This window comes from Onychomys torridus, chromosome 12, assembly GCF_903995425.1.
Source record: "Onychomys torridus chromosome 12, mOncTor1.1, whole genome shotgun sequence".
Classification (NCBI taxonomy): domain Eukaryota; kingdom Metazoa; phylum Chordata; class Mammalia; order Rodentia; family Cricetidae; genus Onychomys; species Onychomys torridus.
This window is the reverse complement of record NC_050454.1, coordinates 43161074-43181727: the sequence shown is the minus strand read 5'-3', so window position 1 is coordinate 43181727 and position 20654 is coordinate 43161074. Positions and strand designations below refer to the sequence as shown.

At 40.9% G+C, this 20654-nt stretch overlaps 1 protein-coding gene across 2 annotated transcripts in view; it reads left to right on the top strand.

The window, feature by feature from the left end:
• Positions 1-630: 630 nt before the first annotated feature.
• The window catches only part of Htr1f (5-hydroxytryptamine receptor 1F), a 138917-nt gene continuing 118893 nt past the window's right edge, over positions 631-20654 (top strand). For both annotated transcript variants that reach the window (XM_036203765.1, XM_036203763.1), the window contains exon 1: positions 631-1212. The gene's annotated coding sequence lies outside the window, so the exon portion shown is untranslated. The remainder of the gene's footprint in view (positions 1213-20654) is intronic.

Genomic DNA, 20654 nt, shown 5'->3' with positions numbered 1-20654 from the left:
AAGTGCCAGACATTATGTCTGAAGACAGCATCTCATTTATATATAGGATGCAAGAGAACAAGGATGGACCATAGGCTGGAAAACACAGGCTCGGATTATCAGGTAGATTTCTAAAACTTCGCTTTGGATGGATCATAGGAGGTGCTGGCATGTGAGAGAGCAGAAAGAATATCTACTTGACAGGTTTTTCCCAGAAAGGTAAACCTACAGTCAGCCCCAGGGTGCAGCTCTGTCCAGGTTGGGTCCACCAAATGGACAGTGGGTGTATCTCTGGCCAGGAAAAGTCAGTCCCTCCTCTGCTATCAATGGAGACCTGCTTAAATCTTACAAAATGCCTGCCTTCCAGGAAACAGTCACATTCCAAGGTCAGTCAAAACAGATTTTGGTAATTCCTGGTAGGCTGATGAAGCCCCTGTTTACAGGAATCATGAAACACAAGTCTGGAAGGAAAACCAAACAGAATAGCGACAGCAAAGGTCAAATATCCTCTCAAGGTCACATCCCAGCAAAAGCAGTAGAGCCTGAGCCGTATTCCAAGACACCTCTGGCATAAACCACGTGACGAGGAAGAAGCAGAATAAACCTTGAATTCAGTGCCTCTCCTCCCTTCCTCCTTCCTTTGCCCCCAACTCCAGTTCCTTTTCGAGAAATGCCTGCTTGGTGAAATTGTGGAGCCACCCAGTAACTATTAGGACTATAAAGGCACTCTCCATGACTGTTACCTCAAACGCCTATATGTACCCCTCATCTGAGCCTCACTTTATTTCTAGTCTTCCAAAGACGTTTTAAGGAGTCCGTCCAACGATGAAAAGTTAGGGAAACAAGATCGTTTGCTTGAAGCTGTTCACAGAAAGGTGGTTCGCGTCATTTCCAGATTCCACGAACAGATAATCTCCAAGGTATCAGGGGAGGTAAGGGGACGGGACTTTATCCCTCCCCCTTTCCCTTCCCCAAGCGTCAGTCCAAGGGAAGGGAGGGGACGAAAGAAGAGACTGGGAGGTGGAAAAGTGGAAGAAGCTGGAAGAGCGGGGTGCTGAGGGGAGCCCCCGGGCGTCAGCCCTCGGGCGAGCTGGCGTCTGGAACCCGCCCTGGAGCTGCGCCCCAAGCTGCAGCGCGCAATCAGCTCGCCGCCCAGGAGCAGCCGGGACGCGCCGCTGTCACCCTGGCACGATCGCCGCTGGCTGGGGACCAGAGCCCCCGAGCTTCGCTAAGGTGAGTACCTGGATCTGCCCAGAGAGCGCGCAGCAGGCTAGGGACTGCGGGGCGGCGGCGCGCGGGTGGGAAAGGTGGCGCAGCCCCAGCCTGGCAAGCGCTAGGGTAGGGGCTGGGAGACTGGGGGGGGTGGTGATGGTGACAATTCCTTCCCCCTGCTACTTTGATGGAACCGCGCAGAACTGAAGCTCGCCCTTTCCCGTCTCCCCTCAGCCTCTGCTTCCCTAGGGCTAACTTTGAGGAGCAGGCACGGTCCTGGGTGGAGCAGGTGGTCTCCGGTGCGTGGAGGGATCTGGCCCCAGACCCTGGAGAGAGGTCAAACGGTGATGCCAACACCCCTGAGAGTGCGGGCACCGGGTGAGCCTGCCAAGGATAGAGGCTAGGGTGTACTGAAATCCAACTAGAGGTCAGGAGTGTCATCGAATCCATCACTTGGTCTTATCTGGAGACAAACAGAAAACAATGATAGGGTCTGTGTAGGAGTTCGGAAGGGTATAGACCAGAAATCATGGGTAGTTTTCCAACTTGACTTTCCGTGGGTCGGAGTTGATGAGGTAAAACGCCAAACAGACCCTCTCACCTCGCCTCCACAGAGTCCCCAGCTGCTGTGGGAGCTTGTCCAAGGAAGGCTTGTTTGGCCCCTTCAGTCTTTACAGAGACCAATAGGCAAAGAAAAGGAGGGGGTGGCAGAAGGAAGGGCCATGCTCCTGTTTCGGGCGCTCACACCCTAAAGGGGATGAAAGAACCGTAGCTGCGTGCCAAAAGTTAAGGAACGAAATGGAGGGATGATGCGGAGCATACATGGGCACAGAGGCTGGCGTTTGGGCTGCCTTTAGTGTCGAATTTGGTTTGTTCACTAGGTACCCGATGGTCATGTACTGCCACACACTTAAGGAAAACAGTGAGATAGAGACTTCGTCTTTTTTTTTTTTTTTTCCTGTAGCTAAGTAGCTCCTAAGCACCTCACTGATGGAAATACAAAATGACATGTGACCATTTAAGGTGACCTAAGCAGGTAGCCTTCTCAGCACTCTGTTTTTCTGGAGTACCAAGGTAATTGTCATTTAACAGCATTGTAGATGCTACCAGTCCCCAGACCAATAATAACAACAACAATCATATTCTTTCAAATGATTTTTGTTTCTATTCCATTTACATATACATCTGTGAACTTAGATTGGGTGATCAACAATGTAGGAATATTTACATTTTATCTGCTCTATATGTCCTTATATGGGGAGACAGACTGAACTTGGCTGTCTTCCACTGAAGGAATGACAATCCCATCCCACACAGCTGAAGGAGACAGAGGAAACAGCCCTTATCTATGGCTTACAATTGCTCCTCTTCTCTCTCCCGACTCTGTGAACTTCAAAGCAAATTCTAATATCACCACTACCCGTTTTCTCATAAGATGAAATAGCTCTTGTCTCTGTTCATCCCAGTCAAACCTGTTCAAGGTCAGTTCTGTAAGGAAAATTGCTATTCACTGAGTTCACTCAAAAGTGGTCTACCCATCTTTGTGGAAGGTGTTCTTCAGAGAACTGAGATGTTGCAGGACAAATGTTGTATCTGTCTGGTATTAGTCAGGAGTTTCCGTATGCACCAAATAACTTCCTCATTTTTATTGAAGAAATTTTAGGAAATTTTCCCATGCAATCCTTAGTCAATATATGACATTTGTTCAAGCTTCATCCACTTGGGCTTATTGCGGCACTAATGGTTGTGTTCTACTAAAAACGTGTTCCCCTCCAACAGTAAGCCAAGGGCTTTGCTTATAAGGATGAAGGTACAAGGAACAACGCCATGTTTGCCCCTTGCCTTCTGGGGCAGCCTCTGTGCGGTACATTGAAAAGTTTCTTTCAATTCCATCAAGTAAATAAAAACACTCATCTGCTTTTTCTAAAGTTCTTGAATACATTGCTCTTATAAATACTATCACAGAACTGCTGGTTATAACAGCACATTTCTGTAAGGAGATGTTTTGTTTTCACTTGAAGTTTGGCACATGTAGTTTTTCATAGGCTTCTAAAATCATAACGTCTTCATTAAAAGTAAGAAGACATCCAGAGTGCTCTTCTAGTAAAGATGGTCCCCTTTGAAATGATGAGCCATTACTGGAACAGTTTCAAGGATGTTTGGAGGACATTTTCTAGTATATTACTACTAAATAGGCAATGTAAAACAATGTGGACATGATTTTTTTTCATTGATTTTATGTACATGGGTATCTGTTCATAATGTGCATGCAGTACCCACAGAAACCAGAAGAGAGTGTCGGATCCTCTGGGACTGGATTGACCCACGGTTGTGAGCTGCCATATAGGTAGGTGTTAGGAATTGAACCTTAAATCCTCTGGAAGAGCAGCTAGTGCTCTTAACTGCTGATCCATCTCTCCAGTCCCTGAACATACTGTTTTTAAATCCATGGCAGGATTTTTTTTTACTCATCACTAATTTTGTAAGTAGGAGGGATGCCTTTTGAGCAAAGAAAATGTGATGACACCAGATCTTGTGATCCCCAAGGAGGTATCTGTAGTCATCCAACAGACCCACATAGAGCCTTAGTCCTTGTGCTCTAACAGAAATGAGCCATCCACTTGAAATTGTAACAAGAAATGTTTCAGAGCCGAGAGAGGAATATAAGTAAGCCAAAATGACACCAACAAGTACACCTGAGTATTTGAGAGCGGAGACTGTATGAATCCAACAACCTCCCCAGCTCCTTCACGATCTTTTCTTCCATCAGCTCTTATTTGTGGCCTTTTAATGCACAGTGTGGAATTTTTCTTTGTTTCGGTGGATGTGGGAAGAAATAACATGCTTTACCATGATACCCTTGCCATGACACTAAGCTCATCTGTTGAAAGAGAGAACCTGCGAGGAAGTTGTTAGAAAACAGTAGAGTTGTTTATCATAGTCTTTAACAAAGGATGACAACAGAAAGTGGTGAGATACGGTGAGGTGTGGAATGTATTTGGAGGTAAGAGAGGCAAGACTTAATGGGTAGATGTGGTTGGTGATGGAGGAAGAGGAACCATACACAGTTCATGCCTAGATTTATGTGTGGAGCATCTAGGAGACTGTAGTTATCCCTGAGCAGCATGGGAGACTGACTGCCAGGGACAAGTAGGTTCCGTGCAGCTTATTAGACGTCTGTACAGAGGTTTCATTGGGGTTGTTGGGTCAGAACTCAGGGGAGGAGAGTTGGAGATGGAAGTGTGAGTCATCCGTTCGTAAATGACATTCAAAACAATAGGATTTTTTGAAAAAAAAGAAATACAGAAGTCAATGCATTCAGAGAATCAGACAATCTAGAACAGTCCAGATCACAACTATTGAAGATGGTAGGAACAAGGAAAGGAAGTTAAGGCATAGGAATCAGAGGAGTCGGGAGACTTGCAGAAATGAGTGAGATGACCAGAGAGAGACATCCAAAGAAAAAAAGTGCTGTAAGAAGAAGGTCTTATTAACTATGTCCAGGCTGCTGAAGCCTTCAGTGATGTGGGGATGAAGAATTATTTTAGAATTTAAATGGTCTTCAGGCTAGTCAACTTTCTATGACTGTATCAAAATTCCTAAGAACATCAAATGTCAGAGGTTTCCGCCCATGATAGCTGGGCCCTGTTGCTTTGGGCCTGTGATGGATCAGTACGTCACTGAGGACAGGAGCAGAGAGGGAAAGATGGATCCCATTCAAGGAAGAGCACACAGTTAATGACCTAATTACTACTCTGCCAACCTCCTCAAGGTCATGTCACCTCTTAATAGCCCTCAACATACAGATAAGGCCTTGGGGGACATTTGAGATCGAAACTGTATCTCAGCTGAGACAGGATTGCTTTGGGGTCAAGCCTAACCCATAGAGAGCAGCTAGGGTACACGGGGAGACTAGGCTTGAAAAAAATTCTCACACTCAGGCACTCTTTATTTTACTTACATTTTTAGAATTTCATATATGAATACTGTGTTTACATCATTTCCATCCCTCTCTCTCCCCCTTCCACTTGCAGCCCTTACAGCAATATTCATATGAGTCATTTCAGTCAAAATGATAATGATAATTAAATATTGATTCATAACAGTGAACAAAAAAAATTATAAACCCAGTGGTTCTAATTCCTGGAACTTTTCTTTGGCACACAGTTATATTTATGTAAATGAATATATGTTCAAAGTTAAGCAAACAACTGAAAAACATAAATATCTATCCATTTAATAAGCAAAATAAACTATGAATATCCATTCGGTGAAAAACATTCCAACCGTTAAAATTATTAAGGTAGCTTTCCATGTATTATAACGAAAAGATCTTCCAAGTACATTCAACATGAATAAAAAAAAAAATCAGGCTTGATGGCTTATTACTGATTAACAAAGAAAAATAAGGTTATGTATGAAAACTTGCCTGAAAATCAAGCAGCAGCAGCAGTTGCTTGTAGGGAGAGAAAGTTTGGGGTAGAGCATAATGAATATGAGCCTCTGGGAAAAGGGGCCTTTGGTTTCTTCTGTTTTGTTTTATTTTCAGTTCTGGGGAGTGAACCTGTCCAGGGTCTTGTACTTGCTAGGCAAGCATTCTACCCCCGAGCAACACTTAATGCCTTTGAATTGTAGGCACACAGTTACCTATTCAAACCCCTAAATAAAATTGTATGCATAATTTTGAAGCATGTCATTTAAAATAATAAGAGGAAAGAAAAGATGTGGTGGTGAAAAGTGAATACTATATATAGCGCAAATCTTTGAGGCGTTTTCAAAGGGAAGATTAAAGGTAGCTGGAGGGAGCCATGGAGGTTTGGTTTTTAAAATGGGAGCCGTTAATGCCGAAATTAAACTACAACAGAAAGAAAAATTGACTTTCAAATAAAATAAATAATGAGGGGGACAATTGGAGAGCAGATTCCTTTAGCAAGTAGTATGGGTAGCATTTCGGGCATTTGGAAGAAAAAGAGCTACCATGGCTAGGAACAATGAGAAAGGCACGTGTTAGAAACCTTCAGGCATGGACCTGTGCGTTGGCCAGCATGCTACATACCCAGGCTCACGTCTGCACGGGTCATTGGTATAAATTACTGTGATCGAGGCTCCACAAAGTCTCCACTTCTAAAGTCGTTCCTCCCTAAGCCCTTCAGGTTTTTCTCACCCTTGGTTGGCTCTCCCCGGTGCTGCTTAGCAGCTGGCCTGTGGGCTCCACAGAGATTTGGTTGGTTGAGAACGCAGCAGCTGCTTTGCTTGCGTCTCCTTCACTGTCAGCCGGACTCTACTGTACTCTGAATTTAGGGGACTGAGAAGCCCTCAGGCATCCATCTCCCTCACCACTTCCAACTCCTGTGGGTTTATCTGCTAAGCTATTCTCCTTCCCCTGAAGCCTACTGTCTAGCTCCCCTCCCTCTGTGTTCTGAGTCCTACAATAACCTTGCTTCACCCCTCCAAACGTTAACCTCTTCGATATTCAGTGATCCCATCGTGTAAGTGTATTATTAACATGGGATCGCTCCCACGTTTAAACCACTCAGACAAGCAGAGAAGCTTCACAGGATACTGAGCCCCTCAGCTACAATCCTAGACAGTCTTCTCTTTGACAGCCAGCTTTGGATGAGGGAAATTAATTCACACTTGTCTCACCATCTCCCCTCTATTAATTTCTTTCCCACCACCGTCTGGCTTACACTCCCACCACCCCATGAAACCTTGCCTCCTTGGACTGCTTAATGATAGTTAAGAACGGTAACCCTTGGCGGTTTCTCCCACAGGCTCTGAGATTCATCTCTTCCCTCTCCAGCTGAAATGGCACCATCCTGACCCACTTTCTACACTTGAAGGGATGCTTTTCCATGCCCCATTGGCTATTGTCTGTAGCCGGCTTCTCCATTCACTTCTACCTTTCTTTTTCTCTTTTACTCCATCCTTAAGAATCAAAAAGCAGGGTTGGGGATTTAGCTCAGTGGTAGAGGGCTTGCTAGCAGAAGGCCCTGGGTTCGGTCCTCAGCTCTGAAAAAAAAAAAAGAAAGAAAGAAAGAAAAGAAAAAGAAAAGAAAAAGAATCAAAAAGCAAAAATTCAAAAAAAAATAAAAAATCAAAGACACAAACAACTGCTGTTTCTCTTTCGGGTGGGGGGGATCAGATTCATATAGTTGCAGGTGATTTCAAATAATGAGGATGCTCTAAAGCCCATCTATGAGAGAAAGCTCTCTTGAGACCCTCTCATTAAAATATATATATATATATATATATATATATATATATATATATATATATATATATATCAGCTAACCCCAAATAAAATGGCAAATATTAGGTATTCTGTATATGAGGATGAGCCCTGGCTGGCTGCAACTCACAGCAGTCCCCTGTCTCGACCTTCCAAATGCTGAGATTACAGGCACAAAACACTATGTCTATTTTTAACTGTATACTTCTGATGAAGATGTCCCAAATGCTGATACAAACTGCATTATAGTTTTCATGTCTGGGTCTTTCATTGGTTCTTCTTCATTTCTCCTTAAACTTGGTAATCTTTTGATATAGAAATAAAAAATAAAATTTCTACCACTGTTATTAATGGAAAAATGATACCACCGACAGCAAACCATAATAAGAAAGAATCTATCAGATAAACATAGTACTTCTGCTAATTTCATTCATGTAATTTAGCATCAGCTAAAAGTCTTGACATTAAACTTGACTCCCTTTTTTTAGCTTAAGAGGAAAGACTAAGAGAAGGTAAAAATGTAGCAGGGTGTAGTACAAAAAGCAAGACAATTCAGGAGAGAGTAAGTCCCCCCTTCCAACAGTGCCATTACTAGTCCCACAGTGTCAATTAGTGTTGTGACAGGGAGTTATATACCAGTAGCACCAATGGGACAGAACTAACATTTGAGTAAAGTGTTCCATCTTCTGTGTATCTATCACAAACCTCTTTAAGATTCAGCTGAAACAACTGGAAATCAAAATAAAGATCCCTAAGCATAGTCTATAGGTTCACAATTATACTTTCTTGACTCTTTTAAGCATATAAATCACTTGTGTCTCCTCAGGGAGACTCCCAGATTTCTTCCTTCCCACATTCCTTAATTCAAGTCCACCGGTCTACCTCTGTGCCCCTTGAATCTACTCTACTCTTCTGAGCACTCATTACTGAATTTAAGACTCTTGGTTTTTTGGTTTTTGTTTTTTTTTTTTTTTTTTCTTACATGACAGAGTTTTTCTGTGTGACAGCCTTGGCTGTCAGGGTACTCGCTTTGTAGAACAGGTTGGCCTCAGACTCAGAGATTCCCCTGCATCTGCCTCCCAAGTGCTGGCATTAAAGGTGTGCACCACCACCACCCAGCAACCCTGGACTCTTTTACTGCCTTTCCCAGTCACCTCCCTGAATTGTGCCTTGCCCCCATGGATCATTTCCCATATCACCACAAAATTAATTTTAAGATTAGTGCTGACCTGTGCTTACAATATTTAGCTATAGTACCTTGCCTGCCTGTCGAGTGTATTTCAAACACACTGTTCCTCTGCCCTGTAGGGCCCTCTCCATCCCTCACTCAGACCTGTTGCCCATCATGCCAAATTCTTAGGCATTTGCCGGAACTATGATGTCCTTTTTCTCCCCTTCCCCGAGCACTCTCTTCATCAGCCTCCTTCCTGTCTGTGAACCGCTCATGAGCATCTATGTTGTACTGTTTATATTGTATTTATTTGTGTACCCCTTCTTGGCAGTTAGGCCGGAGAGTTCCCGCAGTGAAGGACTGGGTCTTCTGATCTTAGTGTCAGGAGACAGAATGAAACACTGAGCTCTACACAAAGGGAAACTGACAAGCAGCCACATCACTGACTCTGCCACAGCTGGTCTAAGGTGGGAGTGATTTCCTAGAAACCTCCTCGATTTTTTCTCTTTTTCTCTCTGCAGTGGTGACTGTCTCTGGCATTTCAGTTCTCTCAAACTCGTTCATAAGATTAAGAGAAAAAAACCAGAATCTTAGTCACACAATCTTCTGTGCCTACCATCTCCAAGCCAGATGGCCAGTTCAGTTCTGTTATATAACAAAACCTCAAGAGAAGAAAACTTCATAAACTCTCTCAATAACCCACTTTAGTATTCTAAAGCCTTTACATCATTCAGATAGATAGATAGATAGATAGATAGATAGATAGATAGATAGATAGATAGATAGATTTAAATGACATTGTCCAATATATAGCTGACAATTCTGTAGTTATTCTAATTTTTTCGAAATAAGAATATGAGGCTACAATATTTCATCTGCTTGGAAATAATTTTAAACAATAGTAAATAAAATGTTTCAATAAAATAAGGAGTTCCCAATATACTTCTTTTACAAATATATAACTTTCTGCTTTACCCAGAAGTCTCTGCCTATAATTAAGCTTGTTTGTTTATTACTTTTTATCTTGTAAATAATGTATTAGTGTACACACACTCATACTGAGAATTAATAGAATAAAAGCTGTAGGGATTATTTCATGTAAATGGAGATTAGTACATATACATTAAAACAGTCAAGGTTTACATGTCAGCATTTTATATTTAAATTTCTATTTTATATCTAAAATGACCTTGCAGCATTTTATGTTTTCCTCTGCTAATACTTTGATTTTTGAGACATTATTAAAACTTTATAAAATATATAACGCATAACTTGGTTTTCTAGTTAGCCTTGTAAGCAAGATTTCCGAGCACTGTATTATTTACTTCTGAAGAGACTAGCCTTACCTTCAAAAGCAAGTTTCAAAGAACAACAGAGAATGAGTTAGCTACATCTTCTTGAGGCTTTTCTTAAATGTTTACAGTAATAAACTACAGGTTTGAAAAGTGGTCCTGTCCACGCTCTGCCTGCAGAGTCTCCAGCTCAGCCCCTGCTACACAGCACTGATAACTCAAGCATCACTTGGTTCTTCTTTGGAGTCCAGGCAGCTGTGTTGGACAAGCCAAGGACCCTTCAATCTTGATCATTCTGGTTGAAGTAAAGGCAGTGGTGCCTTCTCTGTCACCTTTTATAACTTAGTGTCGGTTGTATGTTCTCGAGGGTTTCTATTTTGACGAGAGACGCCCAGAATTTATGTGGTCGAAGAACCATTTTCTCTGAAATTCGTCTGTGTCTCGCTCTTCCTTAGTTCCTGATTTGGTTCAAACTGTCACCATCAATTTTATGAAATATTACAGGACATCAATTTTTATTTTATGGTTGTAATCCTAGGAAAGGCCTTCGAATGAAGGGTTAAAGGTTGGCCAAAATTTGTCTAAAAGAAATTTACCAAGACGAAGCTCAATTCTATGCAAATTATTCTTCCTTCTAGACTATTTTCCGCATTAAAAGTAAATACAAACTCTTACTGAACATTACTGCTACCATGTGGCCTGGGGACACAGAGAAAAAACTGTGAAAATTGCTGTATTCTTTTAAAAGCATGCCACACTGGTTTTAAATTGTAAATAAGCAGTACTGCCAAGACTAAGGAAGCTCCTGTTGATGCCGGCATCACATACAGGGATGGGATGTTTCTCTGGAAACAACAAATCTGTTGCAGTACATAAATATGTAAAACTCCAATTGAAAGGTAAGGAAGTCTGTGCTTTCTGAGAGAATGGGTTTTTGTTTATCTGAGGCATACAAAAGTAGTATCAGATCCCCACCACATAAAAGGGAACACTACCCCTGCCCTGGATACAAAGTAACTGTATAACGCCAGAAGAATTTAGAATTACACTACCTGTGAAGCCCTGAGGACCTTCATAGGATCTTGCAAAAGATCCTGTTTGGCGGGTTTAAAGTTGCATTCAAATATACTATTACATTTTATCGTCCCAGCAGAATAGGCTTAATTATCTTTACTTTACAGAAGAGGATACATGATTCCAAAGGCATTAAATGGTTCACCTCACAGGCAAGGGTTGATAAATAGTTAAACTTGGGACATAATTTAGCATTTCAACTTGGTCCAGTCATCTTCTTTGTTTGTTGTGTGTGTGTTTAAGCACTTTATTCATTCATTTATTCATTTATTGAGATTTTACATATTTTTATTTTATTGTATGGGTGTTATTGTTTGCTTGTACATCTATGCACCAGGCACAGACCATACATTCTAAGGACAGAAGAGAGTGTCAGATCCCCTGGAATTGGACTTTCAGACAGTTCTTAGCTGCCATGTGTGTGCTGGAGATTGATCCTGGGTTCTCTAGAAGAGCAGCTGGTGCTCTTAACCACTGAACCATCTCTCCAGTCCCCCAGTGACCTTTTAACTATAGAGCTGTTTTACCCTTGAAGCCAGATTATGTGAGAGAATGTGTATCTTCCTCTGCATTCAGTTTTACTATGTGTTTCATTGACTGTTAGACGTAAGATAATGATGAGGGGCCAGGAAGATGTTTCATTCAGTAAGTTTACATTGCAAACAAAACGACCTTGTGAACCCAAGCTTTTTCTTTTTTCTTTTTCTTTTTAAGACAATGTGGTGATTTAGTTTGTAATCCCAGCAGTGAGGAGGCAGAGGCTGGAAGATCCCTGAGGCTTGCTGGATAGCCAACCTAGCCTTGGTGAGCTCCTGGCCAAGGAGACCCTGTCAGAAAGGAAGGAAGGAAAAAAGGGAGGGAAGGAGGGACAGAGGGATGAAGGGATGGAGGGAGGAAGGGAGGAAGGGATGGAGGGAGGAAGGGAGGGAGAGAGGCAGGAAGCGAGGAAGGGATGGAGGGAGGAAGGGAGGAAGGAAGGGAGGGAGGAGGGAATAAAGGTAGATGTCCACAGCATGTGTGCGCACACACACACACATACACACACACACACACACACACACACACACACACACACACACACACACACATACCAAGCAAGAGAGCAGAGAGGAGAGAAGAGAGAAAAGAACTGCCAATTTTATGCTTAACCCCCCCCAAATTGTTTCCTTTTATGTTAGTCACGTTATAGGCTTCTAATGTATGAAATGTGATTTTATTCAAACAACATTTGCAGAGAACATGAATATATGTTTTTTAATTAAATATGTTCCCCCTCACTCCCCTTCTCCTGCCTCCTCACCTCCCTCCCACTCTGCCCCCATCCACTCCTCAGAGTGGGTAAGGCCTCCCGTGGTAGTCAACAAAGTCTGGCATACCAAGTTGAAGGAGAGCCTAGCCCCTCCCCATTGTATCAAGGCTGAGCAAGGTATCCCACCACAGGGAATGGGCTCCAAAAAGCTAGTTCATGCACCTAGGATAAGTCCTGGCCCTGCTGCCAGGGACCCCACAAACAGCTCAAGCCACACAACTGTCACCCACATTCAGCGGGCCTAGTTCGGTCTCATGTAGGTTCCCGAGCTGTCAGTCTAGAGTCAGTGAGCTCCACCTAGCACTGGTCAGCTATCTCTGTGGGTTTCCCCATCATGTTCTTGACCCCCTCTTCTTTTTTTTTCCAACACTGAATGCCATTTATTGGAAGAGGGAGGAGGCCTTAAATACAAGCTGACAGTACAATGGGGGAGCCCTGGATGGCAGAAGTTCACTTCTGATGTTTGTTGTTTGTTTGTTTTTTGTTTTTTTTGAGCCTAGGATCGAACCCCGGGCCTTGCGCTTGCTAGGCAAGCACTCTATCACTGAGCTAAATCCCCAACCATGCTTCTGATGTTTTACAATCTTGCGTCTAAGCAGTTAACCCCAATATGCTGGATACACAGACAAGGAGCTTCCCTTAAGCATTCAGGAGGGTGGAATCTTGTGGGAAATTAGCATAGGGAGGATATCAAGGTCAAGGGCAGCAAGCAATACAACAGTTACCCAAAACGGGGGGCCAGGGCCCTACAGGTCCCCCCCTTTTACTAAAAAATAAGCTTCTGATTTAGGTGCATGGGACATCAGCAGGTCACCTTACCCGTCATGGAGACACCTGTCCAGGCCACACAGGCATTTTGTCTTAGGTTGGTGAGCGCCCCCCAGGAATAACCTGTCTCTGAATACTCATTATCATACAGGCTCAATCGTGTGAGAGTTGCAGAGTTAACTGTTGCCAAAGATCTCTAAGTGGCACTGGGCTTGCAATCTGTGTGTTCAACACAGAAAAGACCAACAGAAGTCTTAACCCACCCATAGCTGGTAGGCTAAAGGCAACTGAGCCATTCCCTTCCTTAACAAGCCTTATTGCAAGTTGGAGTCCTTGTAAGATGGTATCCCAAAAGCAAATGGAACTTGAGTTTGTAAATTTATAGCTTTCAAAGTCAATTGAAATGTATATAACTACTGATTTAAAATTGTCAAGCCCAATAGAATAAAAGATTAACTAACTGTGGTAGCTACTTCTGCTGCCAAGGTCTCCACTGTGCTAGCTATGGTAACCAGTTATGAAATGGCAATCCCAGAAACAGTAGTAGCAGTGGTCACCACTGTTATAACAGCAACAACAGCAGCAACCATGTCAAATTCTCTTGTGGGTATCCATTGGCATGGACGCAACTCCAGGAACACGAACTGCTGAGGCCCATTATTCTTGATCCCAGCACGACCCAAGCTGGCAGCTCTGCAAAAGAACAACCATAAAGAAAAAACAGGCAGCTCACAAGGAACAGAACTAATGGTCTCATAATGACTACATTCAGACTCACAAATTTTAAGGTATCTTCAAAGGAGGCTAAATGAATTTCAGGAGGCCAAAAAAATGTTGCACAGAGCCACTCCTGAGAAGTAGGTACTACTCCAGCTTGAATGGGATTGTGAGAATGAAAAATGCTTAGCTGGCATGCTACTGTTAATAAATGAAGGTCAGTGATCTTCAGGGTTATCCTTAATCTCCAAGGTGTCTAGGTAACACATTCTCAAACATACTTGAAAGAACAGTTACCATACATTACCTTCTGGAGAATCCAACCGAATGGCTGCAGTTCCTAGGCTTACATTAATGCTTGCCAAAGCTGGCCATATTGGGCTTTCAATCCCTATTGGCATCAGAAGGGGAGAGTTTTTCACGAAGGCCCAATAGGTCTCTGCCATGTTGGGCTTCAGCTGCAGCCATAGGGCACCCTCAGCACTGAGAAACCCAATGAGGAATTTTATTGTCCTGAGGAAAGACATAAGCAGAACCCCAGGCCCACACCAACACCAGATTGGGTCCCCTCCAAGTGTCACTCCAGAGGATGATTTGCAACAGGAGCCCTCCGGTGCTTATCTGTAGTGGATATTCCAGCAGAATCCACTGACAAGAAATTTAAAATATATAATACAAGGGAAAGAATAGAATGTGGAGAGGAATGATGAGCCCCTAGTTTTCCCTTTTTGCTGTAGCAAAGTATGTTTGTCTGTTTGTTTGTTTTTAATAGTTCAAATTTTTCTTTTCTTTTTTATTTTTCAGATTAATGTATTTATTTATTTTTCTATTATCAGCTTGATACAGTATAAATTCTTACCTTAATAGTGTAATGTTTCATTGAGGGTTGCTCAGTAATTGAGTAAAACCAGATCTTATTATAAGCAACAGTCATGCTAAGGTCCTCCATGTCATATATATAGCCTTATGGTTCTGTGGGTTGCAGTCTGATTGTTCTTTGCTTTCTATCTAGAATCTACTTATGAGTGAATACATACCATGTTTGTCCTTCTGGGTTTGGGTTACCTCACTCAGGGTAATTTTTTCTAGTTCCATCCATTTGCCTGAGAATTTCATGCTGTCATTGTTTTTCTCTGCTGCATAGTACTCCGTTGTGTATATGTACCACATTTTCTTAATCCATTCTTCAGTTGATGGGCATCTGGGTTGTTTCCACATTCTGACTATTACAATAATGCTGCTATGAACATAGTTGAGCATGTATATTTGTGGTATGATTGAGCATTCCTTGGGTATATGCCCAAGAGTGGTATGGCTGGGTCTTGAGGTAGTTCAATTCCCAGTTTTCTGAGAAACCACCATACTGACTTCCACAGTGGTTGTACAAGTTTGCATTCCCACCAACAGTGGAGTAGTGTTCCCTTTGCTCCGCATCCTCTCCAACATTGACTATCATTAGTGTTTTTGATCATAGCCATTCTGACAGGTGTAAGGTGGTATCTCAGAGTCGTTTTGATTTGCATTTCTCTGATGACTAAGGATGTTGAGCATTTCTTTAAATGTCTTTCAGCCATTTGTGTTTCTTGTTTTGTGAATTCTCTGTTTAGCTCTTTAGCCCATTTTGTAATTGGATTGTTTGGTATTTTGATGTCTAATTTCTTGAGTTCTTTATATACTGTGGAGATCAATCCTCTGTCAGATGTGGGGTTGGTGAAGACCTTTTCCCATTCTGTAGGCTGTCTTTTCATCTTATTGACCGTATCTTTTGCCCTGCATAAGCTTCTCAGTTTCAAGAGGTCCCATTTATTAATTGTTGTGTTCAGTGTTTGTGCTGTTGGTGTTATATTTAGGAAGTGATCTCTGGTGCCAATGCATTCAAGAGTACTTCCTACTTTCTCTTCTATTAAGTTTAGTGTAATAGGATTTATATTGAGGTCTTTGATCCACTTGGATTTGAATTTTGTGCATGGTGACAGATATGGATCTATTTGTAATCTTTTACGTATTGACATCCAGTTATGCCAGCACCATTTGCTGAAGATACTTTCTTTTTTCCATTGTATAATTTTGGCTTCTTTGTCAAAAATCAGATGTTCATATGGGTGTGGATTAATGTCAGGGTCTTCAATCCAATTCCATTGATCCATATGTCGGTTTTTATACCAGTACCAGGCTTTTTTTTATTACTATAGAGCTATAGTAGAGCTTGAGGTCAGGGATAGTGATGCCTCCAGAGGTTACTTTATCATACAGGATTCTTTTAGCTATCCTGGGTCTTTTGTTTTTCCATATGAAGTGAGTATTGTTCTTTCCAAGTCTGTGAAGAATTGTGTTTGGATTTTGATGGGGATTGCATTGAATCTGTAGATTGCTTTCCATAAGATTGCCATTTTTACTATGTTAATCCTACCTATCCATGAGCATGGGATATCTTTCCATTTTCTGATATTTTCTTCAATTTCTTTCTTTAGAGATTTAAAGTTTTTATCAAAAAGGTCCTTCACTTGTTTAGTTAGTGTTATCCCAAGGTATTTTACATTATTTGTGGCTATTGTAAAGGGTGATGTTTCTCTGACTTCTTTCTCAGCCCTTTTATCATTTGTGTATAGGATGGCTACTGATTTTTTGGAGTTGATCTTGTATCCTGCCACTTTACTGAAGGAATTGATCAGCTGTAGGATTTCCCTGGTAGAATTTTTGGGGTCACTTATGTATACTATCATATCATCTGCAAATAGTGAAAGTTTAATTTCTTCCTTTCCAATTTGTATCCCTTTGATCTCTTTTTATTGTCTTATTGCTCTAGCTAGAACTTCTAGTACTATATTGAATAAATATGGGGAGAGGGGACAGCCTTGTCTTTTTCCTGAGTGGTATCGGTTTGAGTTTCTCTTCGTCTAATTTGATAGTGGCTGCTGGCTTGCTGTAAATTGCCTTTATTATGTTTAGGAATGTTCCTTGTATTCCTGATCTCTCTAAGACATTTATCATGAAGGGGTGTTGGATTTGTCAAAGGCTTTTTCAGCATCTAATGAATATATGTTTTAAAGGAAAAAATTAAAATCTTCATATTCCTGTAAAAGCAATACTACATTTTTAAAATGTTTTGCGATGCTAAAAAAAAAAAATCACATATGTCAATTTTTTGAGACTATAGTTAAGTTTTTCATTGGATTACTTTTAAGGCTGAGAGTACTTTTATGATCACTTGAATTTGTCCAGTTTGACTTATTTGGCAGTTTTGGTTTGGTTTGAATGTTTTCGCTTATATTACTCTAGATATTTATGTTTTCCCAAACTTTCTTACAATATTGTCCCCTCTGTTGAACTCATTGCTTGAGATATAGTGAAAGAACCTAAGCTTAAATTATGTCTTTTAATTTTGTTTTTACTTTGGTTTAGTTTTATGAAAGTTTACCACTTTCCATGTCAAAATTACCTAGATGTTCATGTGTTGGTGGTGGCTTTTTGTTTTAATGCATCTGACGCTATCATATCTGATTAGTTCTTATTTTGATATTTTTGTTTCTGGCAAGCTCCCATCTATCTCAAGCTGGCCTCAAATTCGCTGTGTAACTGCATTAGACTTGGTTCACTAGAGGAACAAAATTTATCAAGTGAATCTCCATATATATGTATAGAAAGGGGGATTATGAGAATGGCTACATTCTGATAATTGTTGGTCCAGCTAGCCCAACAATGGCTGTCTACCATGGGAAAGTCCAAGAATCCAGTAGTTGTTCAGTCCACAGGGCTGAATGTCTCAGATGGTTTTCCATGTATGTAGGAATCCTGAGGAAGTAGGTGTAATGCCAGTGAACGAATGGATTTGCCAGTAAGGGCAAGCAGGCCAAGAGAGAAAGCTTCTTCTTCTGTGTACTTTAATATAGGCTGCCAGCAGAAGGTGTAGCCCAGATTACAGGTAAAACAGCCCACCCAAGATCTGGATTAGAAGTGGACCTTCCTACTTCACTGATTGAATTAAGGGGGGGGGGGGATCCCTCACATGTGTACCCAGCCATCTAGGTTTTAGTTAATTCCAGATGTAGTCAAGGTGACAACGAAGAACAGAAGCAGAGGATGACTTTAGACTCTAAATTTCCTGGGTCCATCTCCCATGTGCTGGGGCTAAAGACATGTACCACCACAACCAGCTGCTACTTTGATTTTGTTTTGCCAAAAAAAAGTCATCCCTGTCTTCTTCATACCACATCTTTCAAGGTTGTTTCTCGCTTAGTATGAGATTATGTCATATATCAAGTATTTACAAAGTGCTCCTTAGCAATATTTTTGTTTTATGTTCTAAATAATATAATTATATTTATAAAACTAGTCTATCAGAATTACTATATACATATGATTCTCAGAAATAATAATCAAATAGTTTATCACTGAAGCTCATTTTGTTGTTTTTATTTTCTTTACTTTTTGTATGTTTTGTTTGAGGCAGAATCTAACTATGCTACCCAGGCTTACATTACATTCCTGGTATCAAGTTTAAGGTGATTCTCCTGATTAAACCTCCTTCTTACTTGGAACCACAAGCACACCTCAATTATGCTTGGTTCCAAAAGTGATTTTGAAGACACTATTTTAAAGACTTGCTTATTTTTATTTCATGTGTTTGAGTGTTTGCCTGCATGTATGTATATGCATTACATGTGTGTAGTGCCTTCAAAGACCAGAAAAGGGCATCAGATTCCCTGAAACGAAAGTTACAGATGGCTGTGAGCCTCCATGGGAATGCTGGGAACCCAGTTCAGGGTCCTCTGCAAGAGCAGCAAGAGCTCTTCACCACTAAACCATCTCTCCAGCCTCAGAAACTGTTTTAAATCTCAAAATTGTGAGGTTTTCTGTTTACATGTTTTCAATTGCTGCTTGGCCTTACTAAATTTTGACCAGCATAACTCTGAGATGCTTAACCAAAATTTCCTTTGTGCTCACACGAGGCTAATTTTGATAAGGTTGCATTACACAGCTGCAAGACAGTGGCACAGATACTGAGTGACAACACTGAAGTCCAGCATTCCACTCAATAGCTGTCATCTTAGTTTACGTGGTTGAGCTACTGCAGATGCACTACGTACATTAAAGCCACTTTCTAATGCAGGCAGGGGTTTTCATCAGGACTGCTGGCTCCCAGATAACCACACAGAGACTTTAATATTAATTATAAATGCTCAGCGGATAGCTTAGGCTTGTTACTAACTAGCTGTTACATCTTAAATTAACCCATATTTCTCATCTACACTCTGCCATGTGGAGGCACCTTTTTTCAGCATGGCATGTTCATTTTGCTTCTCTCTGAATCTGGATGAAGATTCCATGACTCTGCCCTTCTTCCCCATGCTCTCTTTTTGTCCTCAAGTCCTGCCTAACCTTTTACTGCCTAACTATTAGCCAATCAGCTCTTTTTTGACCAATGAGAATAATACATATTCACAGTGTGGAAAAAGACTGCTCCACAGCATTCCACAATTGAATTAATCTGTTTTCCATTGGTCCTTTCTAACATAGCCAATTGTCTATTGTGGTATTAATAACGGGGCATTTAAAAATCATGTCATAGCTTCCTATGCAAAATTTACTTCCTATTCAGAGTTCATTCATCTAAGATTAGCTTAAATTAGTTTTTTGGCCTTATCTTCTTTAGATTTGCTTAAAATTTGTCGACCTAGGTTACTTTACTTTGGGATTTTTCTTATATACAAAATAGTATTAAATTTTATTTGTACTCAAGCTAGATACAAAATTTGATCATTTTTCCATTGTCAGGGATTAATTAAACTTTGATAATAATTAGCTACTATAAGTATCACATTCCATTTCACCTAGACCAAGCAACTTTCAATGTTTTCTTTGGAGGGGGTCAAGGAGTAATGTGATTTCTTTATTCTCCTGGGTGAAAATCCATTTTGGAAATTTGCACTTGTAGTCAAATAGAACTCATATAGCTTCTCCTAGAAATTAGTTTGGGTCCTTCTATTTTAATTGTGATTTCTGTGCTCCTGTAGCCTATCACGAAGTCAAAAGAACAGAGTTACAAAAGAGCATTGTTTAGCAAAATACCTTCATCTATTCTTTTAGTTGTTGTTGTTGTTAACATCTTTCCCACATTTTACTCACAGGTACCTAGTCTGTGTGAGGCCAGACCACATATTTCTTTGATATTAGTAGCCTCCCTATGTTCCAGGCAGACAGCAGACCTGGGAATAATTCTCGATTTTCCTCCCATTTGATTTGGAGTTATTGTTTTAGCAGTTCCCCAGATGTGACTATTTGAGTTGCCAGCATGGTTATCACTCATTTCCCACATTTCAACCTTTTGTAAGGAGATGAATTTATGTCATATTTCTACCTCTGCACTTCCATTAAGCTGGCTCAGACTATTTCCAAACAAAGCTTCCTGAAAGTTTGGTCAAGAAGATATCAGCCCTAATTTCTTCAATGACTCAGTTATTTCCTCCTTTACTCATTTATGTGACTTCAGTATAGATTAAGATAGATGAAGTATTATACACAATCTTGGAAAGTCCCTGGATTGCAGCTTTTAACAAAGTTTGTGTATCATAAGAAGAGGAAGTGGGAACTTCCCACAGAAGTTGTTATTTAAGAATTTAAGACTGTATGTGTGAATATTGAATGCATTTCCTGAATTGCTGAATTCCTGAAATATTCTACCAGGTCTTAATAGTAGAATATTAAAATATTCTCTTGCTCTCTTCCAAATAATGTCTTTCTTTTTAAGGTATCATTGAGCCATAGAATATGTACTTGTAAAGAATTCTGATCTGAGACAATTCGATTGACACAATTTTTATCATTGTTCACAACAGCATCTTACTTAATCTTCCATTAGATTCTTGTTTAGGAACTGCTTAAAATTAGACACAAACAGTG